This window comes from Heloderma suspectum, chromosome 2 (genome assembly GCF_057233095.1).
Source record: "Heloderma suspectum isolate Gila_16-S chromosome 2, 16-S_ref, whole genome shotgun sequence".
NCBI classification, from domain to species: Eukaryota; Metazoa; Chordata; class Lepidosauria; order Squamata; family Helodermatidae; genus Heloderma; species Heloderma suspectum.
The window spans coordinates 319,776,681-319,794,415 of record NC_139459.1 but is presented as its reverse complement, the minus strand read 5'-3'; positions in this window follow the sequence as shown (position 1 = coordinate 319,794,415).

Genomic DNA, 17,735 nt, shown 5'->3' with positions numbered 1-17,735 from the left:
GACGGAGTGTCTCCCCTCACCGCAGATGCTGCTGCACGGAGGCAGGTAAGGGATTCGTACATCCCTAATCATTGCATTGTTTTCAAGGTGCTTAAAGATGGATTGCTTTATCATCTGCTCCAGAATTTTCCCAGGGATTGATGTCAGACTGACTGGTCTGTAGTTCCCAGGTTCCTCCTTTTTGCCCTTTTTGAAGATAGGGACAACATTAGCCCTCCTCCAGTCATCTGGCACTTCACCCGTCCTCCATGATTTCTCAAAAATAATAGACAGTGGTTCTGAGTTCTTCAGCCAGTTCCTTTATTACTCTAGGATGCAGTTCATCTGGCCCTGGAGATTTGAACTCATTCAAAGTAATTAGGTGTTTTTTCTTGACCATATGCCTATCGATCTCAAGCTGCAATCGTGCCCCTTCAGCCTGCACTTCACCTTTGCCAGGGGTGGGTGCGTGGGTCATAGACCCTCTTTCAGGAGAAGACTGAGCCAAAGTAGGAGTTGAATACTTCTGCCTTTTCTCTGTCCTCTGTTATAATTTTGAAATCCTCATTTAATAGTTGAACCACCATTTCTTTCCTCTGTATTTTACTATGCACGTAGCTGAAGAAAGCTTTTTTGTTGCATTTAGCTAAGGATGGCAGAGAATTCCGCCACAGATTGTTTAGAATCCGGCCCCTGGAATCCATGGCGGAACAGCCTCCTGCCCCCCCCCTGCAGAATCCCCCAGGACAGCACTTACCTGGGGTGGATGAGGCAGATTCAGCGGCAGCGGCGGTTCCGCCGGCGGCTCCAGTGGCTGCTCTCCTGGCCAGCTGCGGCTGGGCTGCTGTGGCCGCTATTGCCGTCCTTGCAGCTGTGATAGGCTACATAAGAATTTACGTAGCCTATCACGGCTAACCTCCCCCACAAAAAACACACACCAGCGTACGCAAATGGCGGCGGCTACGGCGGCCGCCATTTGCATTCCCTATTTTTCGCCATTCTAGCCTACGTAAATATTTATGTAGGTATTACGGCGAAAAAAAGGGGGATGCAAATAGCGCCCACTACACTATTTGCGTTCCCCTTTTTTTCGCTGTAATAGCCTACATAAATATTTATGTAAATATAATATATAATATATAATATGTAATATATAATATATAATATATAATATATAATATATAATATATAATATATAAATATGTATTTATATACATAAATATTTACGTAAATGTAATAGCCTACATAAATATATTAGAACGGAATGGAGCCGGCCAGGGAGGATTCCTGGGGGGAGGACCGGATCACCTCCCCCCCGTCGAGGATTTTGGGGGAAGGGACGGAGCGCCTCCCCCCCCACCGTGAATGACATCTGAGAACAGGTGAGTTTCGTACATCCCTACTTTTAGCATCCTTTGCTAACCTCTGCTCATTCTCAGCTTTAGCCTTCCTGATGCCATCCCTGCAATTCTGTGCTACCTGCCTGTACTCTTCCTTTGTTGCTTGTCCTTCCTTCCACTTCCTATATGTATCCTTTTTTGTTTTCAGGTCATCCCTAAGCTTTTTGTGAAGCCACATTGGCTTCTTCTGTTGTCTTCCACCTTTTTTTTCTTCTTGGAATTGTTTGTAATTGTGCGTTTAGAATTTCCTTTTTTTTAAACTCTCACCCATCTTGGACTCCTTTTCTCATTAGAGTCGCTTGCCATGGGACCTTACTTACCATTGTTCTGAGTTTATTAAAATCAGCTTTCCTAAAATCAAGGGTACGCATTCGGCTACACTCGGCTTGTGCTTCCTTTAGAACCAAGAACTCAAGTATAACATGGTCGCTTTCCCCCAGAGTGCCTGTAACTGCTACCTAGGGATGGCGGAGAATTCCACCACGGATTTCAGTGAGGCCGAATGCACTGGCATACAGCCCCCTGAAATCCGTGGTGGAACGGCCCGCCCCCCCACCCCCCCACAGATTCCCCCTGGGACAAGACTTACCTGGGGCGGATGTTCCGGACAGCGGCGTCTCCGGTGGCAGCTCCGGCGGAGGCTCTGCCGGTGGCGGTGGCTAGTCTTTCCACCAGCTGCCATGGCCACCATTTTACATCCTGGTCTTTGCCTTGATAGGCTATGTAAGTCTTTACATAGCCTATCACGGCAAGTCATCGAAAAAAAAATACCCGACGTATGCAAATGGCGGCGGCTATGGCGGCTGCCATTTGCGTTCCTTATTTTTCGCCGTTTTAGTCTACGTAAATATTTACGTAGACTATTACGGCAAAAAACAAGGGGAACGCAAATAGTGTAGTGGGTAAAAGTACAGGGAAAATATTTTTGGCGAAAATAAAGGAATGCAAACAGCGCCCACTATGCTATTTGCGTTCCCCTTGTTTTTCGCCATAATAGTCTACGTAAATATTTACGTAGACTAAAATGGCAAAAAATAAGGAACTCAAATGGCGGTCGCCGTCACCGCTGCCATTTGCGTATGCCGTTGTTTTTGTGTGTGTGTTTTGCCCAGCTGTGATAAGCTACGTAAAGAGTTATTTAGCCTATCACGGCTGCCTGGCTGGACGCAAATTGCAGCCGCTACGGTGGCCGCCATTTGCGTCTGCACCAGCCAGTCTGCGGCCGGAAATCCGGCTGCGGACAGCCCTGGCCAGCTCTCTGCAGAGCCGCCACGGAGCAGAGCTGGCCAGAGAGGATTCTGGGGGGGAGGACCAGATCGCCCCCCCACCGCGAACAGAATCCGTGAACAGGTAAGTCACTTTTGTACATTGCTATTGCTACCTTATCCACTAAGTCATGTCCCACTACTACTACTCTTCTCTTCTTGTTGTAGGCCTTGGTTTCATCGCCTCCGCTTGACTGACTTTCAGCCTCTTGCTCACTCTCATGCAGGTTCCCCTGTAATTCTTCCTCTGCAGGCTGTCCTCCAGTCTCATCCTCCAGTACCTGGAAATGGTTCCATAGCTCCACTGCTTCCACTGGTGGAGAATGGCTTCTAGTTCTTCTGCTCCTAACTGCCACCCTTTTCCCAGGAGTATCCTCTACTGCATTTTTCCTCACCTCACCATTTCCCACTTCTGCCTCAGCTTGCTGTTGCTCTTCAAGCTTCTGTTCTTCACTTTGCTGCTGTAGTTCCACCTTTCTCTCCAAGAACTCTTCATGTTCTCTTATTACCTGGAGGGTTGACAGTCGCTGCTCCAGTCCTCTTACTTTTTCTTCCAGCAGTGTGATCAACTTGCACTTCTTGCAGGTGTAGGCCATGTTGTTCTCAGGCAAGAAAACAAACATTGCACACACCTTGCAGGTCACCACCACTGGAGAGTCTTGTCCTTCCATAGCCTCTTTTCGCTTTTTGTGTCTAGCTTTGTGATTGTACTGGAATACCCTGTGCCTGGTCTTCTACTCACTGCACGTTAAAAACAGAGTCCCACTGGTATAGAAGTGTGTGTTACAAGACAAATAATTTTTAAAAAAATGAAAAAAAGTTTTTTAAAAAATGTTAGGGGCCTCCCCCTGCTGAACTCCCCTGGCGAACTCCTGTTTGCTCCTCCTGTTCAGTCTCTCTGATCACTTGCTCTCTGGGAGCTTGCTTGCTTCTATGGTCCCTCGAACAGCTGGAGCAGCTTCCTCTGCTCTGCTCAGCTGGGGGGTGGGAAACAGACTGAAACTTCCTGCCCACACAGCTGCTGGGAGTACTCAGGCCACACCGCCCCAATTCAGTTGGAGCTCTCAGGAGTACCTGGTGAGCTCACAGTCATGCAGAAGGACAGCCCCCTGGGCTTCCTCCAGCCCACTTTCCTCTTTGCCTTTGTCTCTTCTTCCACTGCAACTCCCCTGGCCAACTCCTGTTTGCTAGCTCTGATGGCTCACTCTCTGGGAGCATGCTTGCTTCTATAGTCCCTAGACTAGCTGGAGCAGCTTCCTTTTGATGAAGGTCTCCTCTAACCTTTGTAAATTCCTCCTTGAGAGAGGGAGTGGTGCCAGACTTTTTAAAAGAGGCAGTAATTGGGCCACTCCTGAAAAAGCCTAACCTGGATTCCGAGGACATTAACAACTATAGGCCAATGACCAACATTCCCCTTCCTGGGCAAGGGGCTTGAGTGGGTTGTTGCTGGACAATTCCAGGCACTCTTGAATTAAATGCATTATCTAGATCCATTTCAATCAGGCTTTAGACCTAGTTTTCGAGTGGAAACTGCCTTGGTCGCCCTGTGGGATAACCTCTGCTGGGAGAGGGACAGGGAGAGTGTGACCCTGTTGATTCTCCTGGACCTCTCAATGGCTTTTGATACCATTGACCATGGAATCCTTCTGGAAAGGAAGGATTTGGGAGTTGGAGGCTCTATGTTATCCCCCATGCTGTTTAACATCTACATGAAACCGCTGGGGGAGGTTATCCGGAGGTGCGGGCTGAGGTGCCATCAATATGCAGATGACACCCAGCTCTACCTCTCCTTTTCATCAAATCCAGATGAGGCAGCGGCTGTTCTGAATCAGGGCCTGGGCACGGTAATGGACTGGATGAGGGCCAATACACTGAAACTCAATCCAGACAAGATGGAGCTACTGTTAGTGGGTGGTTCATCTGCCCGGCTAGGTGATATTCAACCTGTTCTGGAGGGATTTGCACTCCCCCTGAAGGATCAGGTTCATCGTTTGGGGGTCCTCTTGGATCCAGAACTGTCACTTGAGGCACAGGTGAACTCAGTGGCATGGGCACTTTTTATCAGCTTAGGCTGCTATACCAACTACGCCCTTATCTGGATAGAGATAGCCTAGCTACAGTTATCCATGCTCTGATAACCTCTTTTCTGGATTACTGCAATGCGTTATATGTGGAGCTGCCTTTGAAAATGGTTCGGAAACTTCAGCTAGTCCAAAATAGGGCAGCAAGATTGTTAACAGGGATTGGCCAATGTGATCACATTACACCAATACTTTTCCAACTGCACTGGCTGCCAGTACATTTCTGGACCTGTTTCAAAGTGCTGGTATTAACATTCAAAGCTCTAAACGGCTTGGGGCCAGGTCATCTGAAGGATCACTTCCTGCAATATGTGCCTGCCCAGACCCTAAGATCATCCTCAGGGGTCCTTCTATGGGATCCCCCATCAAAGGAAGTGAGGCGGGTGGCTACCAGGAAGAGAGCCTTCTCTGCTGTGGCACCCCAGCTGTGGAATGAGCTTCCTAGAGAGGTTCGCCTGGCACCTACATTGTACTCCTGGTGCAAGGTGAAGGCCTTTTTATTCTCCCAGTATTTTAGCATTTTAGCTTCCTAAGTTTTTAGCTCTGGTGTTTTAAATCTGTATTTTAAATCTCTGCATTGCTACTAGGTTTTATTCTGGTTGTACTGTTATATTGTGGTTTTAAGCTTTCATATTTTATATTGTTTTATGCTGCACTCTGTGGTGTTGATTTTTGTGAACTACTCAGAGAGCTTTGGCTATTGGGTGGTATGGAAATGAAATAAATAAAATTGAAAAAATAAAATAAATAGCCTGGAGCCAGCCCTTTGAACAGGAATCTTGGGCAGAGGTCTGTGACTCACTTGAGTACACAACCAAATAATAATTGAAATCACGCAGGTCTATAAATGTCAGGTAGTCAGGGTCAGCCCCAAACATTTTGCTGCCTCATGGCCAAACCAAACGTTCTGTTAAGCATGCATAGCGGAGCTGTGCTCCACTATTTACTGCCAAGTAAATAAAACACAGCCCTGATTTGGATTGGGACCATGGTGCCTTCCAGGGGTGTGTGTGTTAAATGCCCATTTTCATCCCAGAATTCCACCACTGTGATGGGGTTAGAAAAGCAAAAAGTCTCCATTAGAGTCTCTCTCTCTCTCTCTGTATGTGTGTGTGTGTGTGTGTGTATGTATGCATGTATATGTGTGTGTGTGTGTGTGTGTATATATATATATATATGGAATTTGGGGGAGGAAAATGGGTGGGGTGAAGCTCCTCTCTTGAAGCATCATGGTTCCATCTGGATCAGGTAAATACAAGTAGCATGCATAGCTCCACTGTGTGTGCTTAAAGGAATATTTAGTTTGGTCCTCAGGCAAAGGACAAGATGATGCCTCCCGTTTAGGGATGTATGAAAGTCACTTACCTTTTAGCAAAATTGATTCGAGGTGGGGGGGAGGCGCTCCGTCCCTCCCCCCTGAAATTCTGGCCAGCCGGCTCCGCTCCACAGGGATTCTGTGGAGCCGCTGGCCGGCTCCGCCAGCGGCCGGACATCTGGCCTCTGGCTAGCAGGGATGGAAATGGCGGTGGCCGTAGCCGCTGCCATTTGCATCCCTGCAGTCAGCCGTGATAGGCTATGTAAATGTTTACGTAGCCTATCACGGCTGATTTAAAAGGAAAAAAAACCACGCGTACGCAAATGGCAAGTCCCCTTATTCCTTATTTTGGCAAGTCTTAGTCTACGTAAACATTTACGTAGACTAAGATGGCAAAAAAGGGGAACACAAATAGCGTAGATGCTACGCTATTTGCGTTCCCCTTATTTTTGCTGTCTTAGTCTACGTAAATGTTTACGTAGACTAAGACGTGTCAAAATAAGGAACGCAAATGGTGGCGCCCATGGCCGCCGCCATTTGCGTACGTGCATTTTTTTTCTTTTAAATTAGCCATAATAGGCTACGTAAATATTTGCGTAGCCTATCACGGGTGACTGCAGGGACGCAAACAGCGGCGGCTATGGCCGCCGCCATTTGCGGAGCCGGCCGGCCAGGATTTGGGGGGGGGAGGGATGGAGCACCTCCCCCCCGGGCAGAATTTCTGGGGGGAGGGACAGAGCGCCTCCCCCCCACTGTGAATGTCACCCTTTGAAAAGGTAAGTGACTTTCGTACATCCCTATCTCAGGCAGTTGCTTAACTCTGCCTAATGATAGGGCCGGCCCTGCAATTATCTAAGGGTGATTCATATTCAATTAACCTAGAGAATATTCATAAAACAAGGAACACAACAAAACATTTCTGAAATGGTACTTCATACTTCTTTTAATAGTACTCACATTTGTACCTGAGGTATACTTGAGGTGGCAGGGAGGGGAATCTCACAATCATATAGGAAAAACTGGCTGCTTTTGATTGCCTTCTCTGAGGGTAAAACAGACACTTTATGGCAAAATAGACCATAGGTTTCATCAAGTATTGCTACAGGCAAACAAGTCCTTGAGGGATAGACGTGTTGCACAGGAATTAGCTGGTTCATAATCATACATTTAAATAGCGGAATGGTCTTTGAATGGAGTAGGGATGGCGGAGAATTTCTCCCCGAAACTTCGGGGGGGCCGAGCGCCAACGTGTTCAGCCCCCCGAACAAGTTTCGGGGAGACATTCTCCGCACCCCCCGCACCCCGCCCCCGCACCCCCCCCCCCGGGACGGGACTTACTTTTGCCGAATGTCCCTCCCGGCGGCGGGTCCGGCTGGCAGTTCAGCGGGTGTTCGTGTGGGGTGGGGGCGGCAGCCGATCTTTTGACCGGCTGCCGCCACCGCCATTCCAATAAAAGAAAAAAAAAACACCCCCGTGATAGGCTACGTGACGATTAACGTAGCCTATCATGGCTAGATCTGCAAAGTCACCGTGATAGGCTACGTTAATCGTCACGTAGCCTATCACGGGTGATTTAAAAAAAAAAAAAAGCGCGTACGGATAATGGCGGCCCCCATAGGGAGCCGCCATTCCTGTTCCTTATTTGGTCGCTGTAGTCTACGTAAATCTTTACGTAGACTACAGTGACCAAATCAGGAACGCGAATGGCGGCTCCCTATGGGGGCCGCCATTAGCGTATGTGCTTTTTTTTTTTTTTTTAAGTCACCCGTGATAGGCTACGTGACGATTAACATAGCCTATCACGGCTGACTTTGCAGATCTAGCCGTGATAGGCTACGTTAATCATCACATAGCCTATCACGGGGGCGTTTTTTTAAAAACAACTTTGGAGTTCGCGGCCGGGCGAGGCGGGAAGCCTCCTCCCCGGCCTGAATTTCGGCCGGGCGAGGCGGGAAGCCTCCCCCCCGGCCTGAATTTCGGCCGGGCAAGGTGGGAAGCCTCCCCCCCCGGCGTGAACTTCGCGGGGGGAGCAGCGAAGCACCTCCCTCCCACCGCGAACAAGCTTCGACGACAGGTAAGTCACTTTCATCCACCCCTAGAATGGAGGATTATTATAATGCCTAAATACCTAATTGAAACAAGGTACCACAGTTAACACAATAACAGGTTAATTTTCTGCCTTTTATCAACCAAAATGTAATTTAATGGTGGTGGTGACGGGCGGGGGGGAGGAATCCTACCACAGAATGTAGGTAGAAAACTAACAGTGATATTGTCTCACATAAGAGGCTTACATAAATGAAGCACAGTAGAATTCCATTTATTGTAAAGCTTTCATATATAGGTTTTCTTTTAAAGACTTCCTGTAATCTGGAATGTCTTGTGGGACATCACCTAGCCTATATTAAAATGTAAGAGTGGTATTCATAAAAAAAAATACTAAGAGCTTTGTTAGCAACAAATCTGAAAGTGCCTATCTTTGTTGGCTTCTTTTAAAGGAGATTTTCTGTTTTCATTCACTGCCTCCTCTCTCATTTAACTCATAAAGTAGCTTCTGCAGAAACAGTTCAGGCATACAAAATGCAAACATATGCTTCTTGCCCAAACTCAGTATTGGGACAATACCTTTGCTAAGCTAACCCCAAAATCATAAAATAATGTGCAAACCCTTGAGTTCTCCAGAATTCTTCATCAGGCTAGGTGGTAAATAAAATAAAAGTCAGGGAAGGCGTAGGGGTAGGGGAAAGAAAAATACTGGCTGATGTTGAAGTCATGGAATATGCATTCAGTGGAGGCTGGTGGCTCCAATTTTGTGGGACTGTGAATCCATTTCACTCAGAACCAGCCAAAAATCTTATTGAAGTTTAATATAATCCTTTTTTATTTCCTTCTTTTGCTATCCTTCCTTTTTCCACTCAGAATACTGTAAAGTTGCAAACTGAAGATTCTGATTATGTTGTTGGTAGTGTTTATTTCATTTATAAAAATAAAATAAAAATAGATTTTTAAAAAAAGAGATAAAAAGAACCAGCCAGAACTCTAAAGGAGCAATCCAGGGTGCTAAACCCATCTTGGGGATATGTTTAAGCACCTTAGATAGCTCCTTTAGAGTTCTGGCTGGTTCTGAATGAAACCCAGAATGGATTTACAGCCCCACCAAAATCAGAGCTACCAGCTTCCACTGTATAGATTAAGCACAATCTTAAGAGGAGGCTGCAGCCATTCCAGTCAGGCTCAGCTAGGTGCTGCAATGATTTCTGGTTGCACCCAAGACTGCCCCTAGAGCTGCCCCTAGAGCTGCTGGTTGATCATCCATTTTGAAAATAGAGATTACAGCTTTTACCTAGATCTGTCTCAGCCCTTAGGCACACAGGCAAGGATGGGCACACACATGATAATCAAGCATGTCGAGGTTCTCCAAATTCGTCCTTGAAGTTTGGTTCGCCTTGTTCATGTTCCCGAATATGAGCATCTTTTTCCCCCACCAGGGAAAAGACGGATTTTCAACAGTGTGCACCCCAAATGCCCAGTCCTTTGCCATTCAGCTAAGCATGAAAAATGAACATTTTATGAACAGGTTCACAAGTTTGGAAACGAAACGTGAACATTTTCTCTGAAAATGTGTGTATGTTCACATTTGGGGTTGCAAATGGGGCTCGTTTGAGTGTTTTACGAACAGAAATGAAACTCTGAGACATCCCTACACTCAGGTTTCTTGGTTTAGGCACAGATTTATTTAAGAACAGAGGACAGAGTGGGTGATGGGGTAGGACAAATGTTATACAGTCCAATGTTACATATCCTCATAATCTACAGAGGATTTTTGAAATCTTTGTCACTAGTAAGCCAAAATCAGGCCACTATAGGGTCTAGATGGATTGTGAAGCCAGATGTTGTTATCCCCCCCCCTCAGTTGTTAATGCCTGCCAAAGGCTTCTTCCATCTGTATACAACACTACAGGCCAGATTCAATCAAACTCCATTAAGCCTCATGGAGGTAAGACACCAACCAGCTATATTTGAACAAATAACATATTCACACAGTCAACTCCATTTACAAGTATTTGACAGATAAATAAAATATCTGTTATGTAATAGATACATAAATCAAGTTGTTTGTGTTGTTTTTTCTTTGTTAAGTTTGAGGCACAATCCTATGGCCACTAGTCAGCGGCTAGATGGCCATAGGATAGGTTGGTTCCTGGGAACTGACCTTGAAGCCTGCGCTTCCCTGAAGACCGACCTCCACCCCCCTCCCGAGCTGCCTCATAGGCAGTGTGGATCAGCCCCGCCCTTTGCACTCGAAAGAGGAGCGCAGAGCAGTGAAAAAGGGCATTCCTGGGGGCGGGGGCGGGGAGGGTGGATGTGCTCTGTGCTCCTCCTGCCCTGCATTGGATAGGCGGTCACCTCCAAGTTCGGAGGCAGCTGCCTATCCTGATAGGATTGCGCCCTTAGACGCGAATTTATTTCTTGTAATCTGTTTCACATATTTCTCAGAAATACAGAAGTGAGATGAACATGCTTTGAAATAAATAAAAATAAGTATTTCATCATGACAGACCACAATAAAACTCCGAAGATCAGACCATTTCCAGCCAAATATCAAATAGCTCAGGGGCAGAGCCCATGCGTTTCATGCAGAAAGTCCCAGGTTTCATTCCCAACATCTCCGGGCTGAGTTGGAAAAAGCCCTTCCCAAACCCTGAAGTGCTACTGCCAGTCAGTTTCCGCAGAACTGGACTAGATGCACCAATGGTCTGGCTCAGTATAAAGCAACTTCACATGTTTCTAACCCAGTTGAGAAAGGAGGCAAAAGAGTTCATCTTACTACCATGAGGGTCTTGAGCAACTTCTGAAGTATTGCCTGAAATGGAGCTGTGGTAACCTTAGTTCTAAGAAAAGATGTAATCTCATGATTAATCATTGTAATCACCACCTTTCCCCAACCTGGAGCCCTCCAGATGTTTTGCACTACAACTCCAAGCATTCCTGACCACTGGCTGGTGTTGCTGGGAGTTGAAGTCCAAAACACCTGAAAGACACCAGGTTGGGAAAAGGTGTTAAGAATATTAGGATCCCCTAGTAGCAGTGCTCCCCTTCATGGATCACTGCCTTGTTGGGGCGAAGGGGCTTGCATAACTCAGTGAAGCCATAAGCTATGCCATGCAGGGCCACCCAAGACGGACAGGTCATGGCGGAGAGTTCTGACAAAATGTGGTCCACTGGAGAAGGAAATGGCAACCCACTCCAGGATTCTTGCCAAGAAAACTCCATGGAACGTATCACAAGGCTAAAAGATATGACGCCGGAAGATGAGCCCCTCAGGTCGGAAGGTGTCCAATATACTACTGGGGAAGAGCAGAGGGAATTTCCAAGTAGCGCCAGAAAGAGTAAAGCAGCTGGGCCAAAGCCAAAAGGACACTCAGCTGTGGATGTGTCTGGTGGTAAAAAGAAAGTCTGATGCTGTAAAGAACAATATTGTTTCAGAACCTGGAATGTCAGATCAATGAATCAAGGTAAGCTGGAGGTGGTCAAACATGAGATGGCAAGATTGAACATCGACATCTCGGGAATCAGTGAACTAGGGATGGATGAAAGTCACTTACCTGTCCTCGAAGCTTTTCGCGGTGGGGGGGAGGTGCTTTGCGGCTCCCCCCGCGAAGTTCAGGCCGGGGGGGAGGCTTCCCGCCTCGCCCGGCCAAAATTCAGGCCGGGGAGGAGGCGCCTCGCCTCGCCCGGCCGCGAAGTAAAAAGTTTAAAAAAAAAACATAAACGCCCCCGTGATAGGCTACGTGATGATTAACGTAGCCTATCACGGCTAGATCTGCAAAGTCAGCCATGATAGGCTACGTAAATCGTCACGTAGCCTATCACAGGTGACTTTAAAAAAAAAAAAAGCGCGTATGCAAATCGTGGCCCCCATAGGGAGCCGCCATTCGCGTTTCTTATTTGGTCGCCATAGTCTACGTAAAGATTTACGTAGACTACAGCGACCAAATAAGGAACGGGAATGGCGGCTCCCTATGGGGGCCGCCATTATCCGTACGCGCTTTTTTTTTTTTAAAGTCACCCGTGATAGGCTACATGATGATTTACGTAGCCTATCACGGCTGACTTTGCAAATCTAGCCGTGATAGGCTACGTTAATCGTCACGTAGCCTATCACGGGGGCGTTTTTGGGTTTTTTTTTTTTTTGGAATGGCGGCGGCGGCAGCCGGTCAAAAGACCGGCTGCCGCTCCAACCCCGGACAAAGACCCGCCGAACCGCCGGCCGGACCCACCGCCGGGAGGGACATTCGGGAAAGGTAAGTCCCGTCCCGGGGGGGTGCGGGGTGCGGGGGGTGCGGAGAATTTCTCCCCGAAACTTGTTCGGGGGGCCGAACACGTTGGTGCTCGGCCCCCCGAAGTTTTGGGGAGAAATTCTCCGCCAACCCTACAGTGAACTCAAATGGACAGGCATGGGCAAATTTAATTCAGGTGACCATTATATCTACTACTGTGGGCAAGAATCCCTTAGAAGAAATGGAGTAGCACTCATAGTCAACAAAAGGGTGGGAAAAGCAGTACTGGGGTACAATCTCAAAAACGATAGAATGATCTCAGTACGAATCCAAGGCAAACCATTCAACATCACAGTAATTCAAGTCTATACCCCAACCACTGAGGCCGAAGAAGCTGAGGTTGATCGGTTCTATGAAGACCTACAACACCTTCTAGAACTAACACCAAAAAAAGATGTCCTTTTCATCATAGGGGATTGGAATGCTAAAGTAGGAAGTCAAGAAATCACCGGGACAACAGGCATGCATGGCCTTGGTGTACAAAAAGAAGCAGGACAAAGGCTAATAGAGTTTTGCCAAAAGAACACGCTGATCATAGCAAACACTCTTTTCCAACAGCACAAGAGGCAACTCTACACATGGACATCACCAGATGGTCAATATCAAAATCAGATTGATTATGTCCTTTGCAGCCAAAGATGGAGAAGCTCTATACAGTCAGTAAAAACAAGACCTGGAGCTGACTGTGGCTCAGATCATGAGCTTCTTATTGCAAAATTTCAGCTTAAATTGAAGAACGTAGGGAAAACCACTAAACCGTTCAGGTAAGACCTGAATCATATCCCTTATGAATATACAGTGGAGGTGAGGAATAGATTTCAGGGATTAGACCTGATAGACAGAGTGCCTGAGGAACTATGGACGGAGGTCTGTAACATTGTTCAGGAGGCAGCAACTCAATCCATCCCAAAGAAAAAGAAATGCAATGAAAGGCTGTCTGATGAGGCCTTACAAGTAGCTGAGGAAAGAAGGGAAGTGAAAAACAAGGGAGAAAGGGGAAGATATATCCAACTGAATGCAAAGTCCCAGAGGATAGCAGGGAGAGACAAGAAGGCCTTCTTAAATGAACAATGCAAAGAAATCGAGGAAAACAACAGAATGGGAAAGACTAGAGATCTCTTCAAGAAAATCAGAGATCTCAAGGGAACGTTTTGTGCAAAGACGGGCATGATAAAGGACAAAGAAGGCAGGGACCTAACAGAAGCAGAGGAGATTAAGAAGAGGTGGCAAGAGTACACAGAAGAACTATACAGGAAAGATCTGAATGTCCCTGATAGCCATGATAGTGCGGTCACTGAACTGGAGCCGGACATCCTCGAGAGTGAAGTCAAGTGGGCCTTAGGAAGCATTACTAACAACAAAGCTAGCGAAGATGACAGTATTCCAGCTGAGTGATTTAAAATCCTAAAAGATGATGCTGTGAAAGTGCTGCACTCAATGTGCCAACAAATTTGGAACAGCAGTGGCCACAAGACTGGAAAAGGTCAGTTTACATTCCAATTGCAAAGAAGGGCAATGCCAAAGAGTGTTCAAACTACTGCACAATTGTGCTCATTTCACAAGCCAGCAAGGTTATGCTCAAAATCCTACAAGCTAAGCTTCAACAGCATGTGAACCGAGAACTACCGGAAGTACAAGCGGGGTTTCGAAGAGGCAGAGGAACTAGAGATCAAATTGCCAACATTCGCTGGATCATGGAGAAAGCAAGAGAATTCCAGAAAATCGTCTATTTCTGCTTCATTGACTACGCTAAAGCCTTTGATTGTGCGGATCACAACAAACTCTGGCAAATTCTTAAAGAGATGGGAGTACCAGACCACCTTACCTGTCTCCTGAGAGACCCGTACAAGAGTCAAGAAGCAACAGTAAGAACTAGGGATGTCAGAGAATTCCGTGACGGATCTCGGTGAGGCTGAATGCCAGTGTATTCGGCCCCCCAAAAACCATCGCAGAACAAAGCCCCTGCCCCCCCACCCCATGAAAGGTGCACAAAACGGAGCACTTCCCTGCTCCCGTCGGCGCTGCTGTGCAAATGGCAGCCATCCTGCGGCCGCCATTCGCTTCCTCCTTCAGCTGTGATAGGCTACGTAAATACTTACATAGCCTATCACGGCTAACACAGGGACGCCATTTGCGTCCCTGCGGAGGCCGTGATAGGCTATGTAAGTATTTACGTAGCCTATCACGGCGGGGGGGGGGGGAACCCCAGTGTATGCAAATGGCGGTAGCCGCCGCCATTTGCGTATGCTGGGGTTTTCGCCCTGCCGTGATAGGCTACGTAAATATTTACATAGCCTATCATGGCTCACTACAGGGTTGCAAATGGCGGCAGTTACGATAGCCACCATTTTTATCCCTGCAGGGCTGGCCAGCGGCCGGATATGTGGCTGCAGGTGGCTGGAGCTGGCCGGCAGCTCCGCAGCTTGGCCACAGAGCGGAGCCGGCTGGCCAGGATTCCGGGGGGAGGCATGGAGCGCCTCCCCCCCCGGCGAGGATTCTGGGGGGAGGGACAGAGCACCTCCCTCCACCTGTGGAATCCGACGGAGCCAGGAAAGTGGGGTTTCGTACACCCCTAGTAAGAACCAGACATGGAACAACCGATTGGTTCAAAATTGGGAAAGGAGTATGACAAGGCTGTATATTGTTGCCCTGCTTATTTAACTTATATGCAGAGTACATCATGAGAAACGCTGGGTTGGATGAACACAGGTGGGAATTAAGATTGCCGGGAGAATTATCAACAACCTCAGATACGCAAACGATACCACGCTAATGGCAGAAAGCAAAGAGGATCTATAGAGCCTCTTGTTGAGGGTGAAAGTGGAGAGTGCAAAAGCTGGTTTGAAACTCAACATTAAAAAAACGAAGATCATGGCAACTGGCCCCATCATTTCCTGGCATATAGAAGGGGAAGAAATGGAAGCAGTGACAGATTTTACTTCCTTGGGCTCCAAGATCACCGCAGACGGTGACTGTAGCCATGAAATTAAAAGACGCTTGCTCCTAGGGAGGAAAGCCATGGCACACCTAGACAGCATAGTAAGAAGCAGAGACATCACCTTGCCAGCAAAGGTCCACATAATCAAAGCTATGGTTTTCCCAGTAGTAATGTATGGCTGTGAGAGCTGGACTATAAGGAAGACTGAGCGCCCAAGAATTGATGCTTTCGAACTGTGGTGCTGGAGAAGACTCTTACGAGTCCCCTGGACTGCAAGGACGTCCAATCAGTCAATCCTAAAGGAAATCAACCCTGACTGCTCATTGGAAGGACAGATACTAAAGCTGAAGCTCAAATATTTTGGCCACCTAATGCAAAGAGAAAAGTCACTGGAAAAGACCCTGATGCTGGGAAAGATTGAAGGCAAAAGGAGAAGGGGACGGCAGAGGATGAGATGGCTAGATAGCATCACTGATGCAATGAATATGAACTTGAGCACACTCTGGGAGAGAGCGGAGGACAGGAAGGCCTAGCGTGCTATGGTCCATGGGGTCACAAAGTGTCGGACACGGCTTAACAACTGAACAACAACAGTAGCAGTGCTCAAATTATGGGGAGAAAGATTGGGGATGTTTTAACCAAGTTATGCACCTGTAGCTTTTAAAAACAATAGCTAAGGGGACTACCATAAAATGTAAGCAGTCCAGGGGCCCTCTAGCCCCCCCCCCCCCATTCAAGCACTGAACTAGGTGGATCTGTGTAGTAAACTCAGTAATGTAGAGTTGGAAACTAGACTGCCTTCCTCAGCCAGGCATATACACAGAAAAAACATGGTGGGGAGATGTAGGGAGCAACTCATACCCCCTGTAACCTTGTAAAGCAGTAGCTAAGGGGTTCATCACAACAGTTAGGGAGCCAAGTCCCTCTCTCTCACTCTCTGCTAATTCAAGTACTGCTTAGCAAGTAAGAGCTACATCTTCGCATCAGCTGAGTTTAGGGTCCTATGAGAGATAATGTCCAGTGAGATTGAGCATGAAATAACCAAGTGTTTGATACCTTCTTTATAAGGTCTTTCCTATCAGAGAAGAGTGTCCAAACTTAACAGGAACTCTAGGCTGGAGTATATTTTCTGTGCTAGGAGAATGAAGGTAAATTCTTTCTAGGTAACGAGAAGCCTCCCTATCCTAAGTCTTGCATTTAAATCTGAAATGAGAGACATTATATGAGAAGGAAGAGTTCTTATCCAAGAGGTAAATACTTTAATTTAATCACACACCCCTTCTCCACCTCCCAGGATAATTAAATTGCAAGGCCAGGCAAGCTGCAGCCCTTGGCTTCATTTCAAAAGTCCTCTGCAAGTGATCAGTTCAGACCTCTGGCAAGAGTGATCTGTTCCTACCACAGCAGCCTGCTAGGTGGGGAGGAAGAGAGAGAGAGGAGAAGAGAAGGGGCTGGCAGGAAGAGAGACAAGGGTTGACTCCACCCACTTCTGGCTCGTGTTCTGCCTATTGCTCCTGATGGATTAACCTGGAAGGATTTTTTGTCTGGAAAAAAAGTTCCCCACTCCTTCTCTGACCTGACATAGAGCCATTCCAGAAGTACCACTGGGCCACCATTACTGAGGAAGTGGCAGAGGAGCAATTAGTTACAAAACTCATCTTTAATGAGCTTCCGTCGTGCATTAAAAACGTGGTTGTTCAGGCAGGCATTTGGGGTGGGCTAGGGTATTTTTTTAAAAAAAAAATTATGGTAAAATTTTATTGTTTTAAATTGTTTTATGGTGGGTTGTACATCGCCCAGAGTGGCTGGGTGACCAGTCAGATAGGCGATTAATAAATTAAATAAATAAATAAATAAATAAATAAATAAAGCATACAAAGGCCTCTGCCTCCACTGGCCCCCAACCCAGGTCCAAACACATTTAAAATTGACCCCACTTCCCAAAGCATGGCTGAGAATGCTGCCCCACTTTTATAGCATGCAAAGAGGGCTTCAAACATGGGACAGCATTTTTGGTTTAGATATAATTGCTCCAATATTTTCAAATATATGTATAGATTTCTTCAGAAATGCTGCCCCTGATGTCTCGCCCAGAGGCAATTCAAGCCCTTGGGCCTAAAAAGGTTCCCCACTCCTCTTTTACTCTCTTCAAAACTGGGAACCAAATCTGCAAAAGGCTCCCACATGGGGTCACAAAGAGTCGGACACAACTTAACGACTGAACAACAACAACAACCTTTGTATCACTGTGAGATGAAGAAACATCACAACTATGTGTCTCCAACTATAAACAGTCCTTGCATTCATGAAAGCATTTGCTTTCTGGATTTTTCTTCCAGTTCTTTCCCCTCTTAGTCACAATCTGTTCTATTTTTATGCATCCCCTTACTCCTAGACACCAGCAGTTGAAAACTGG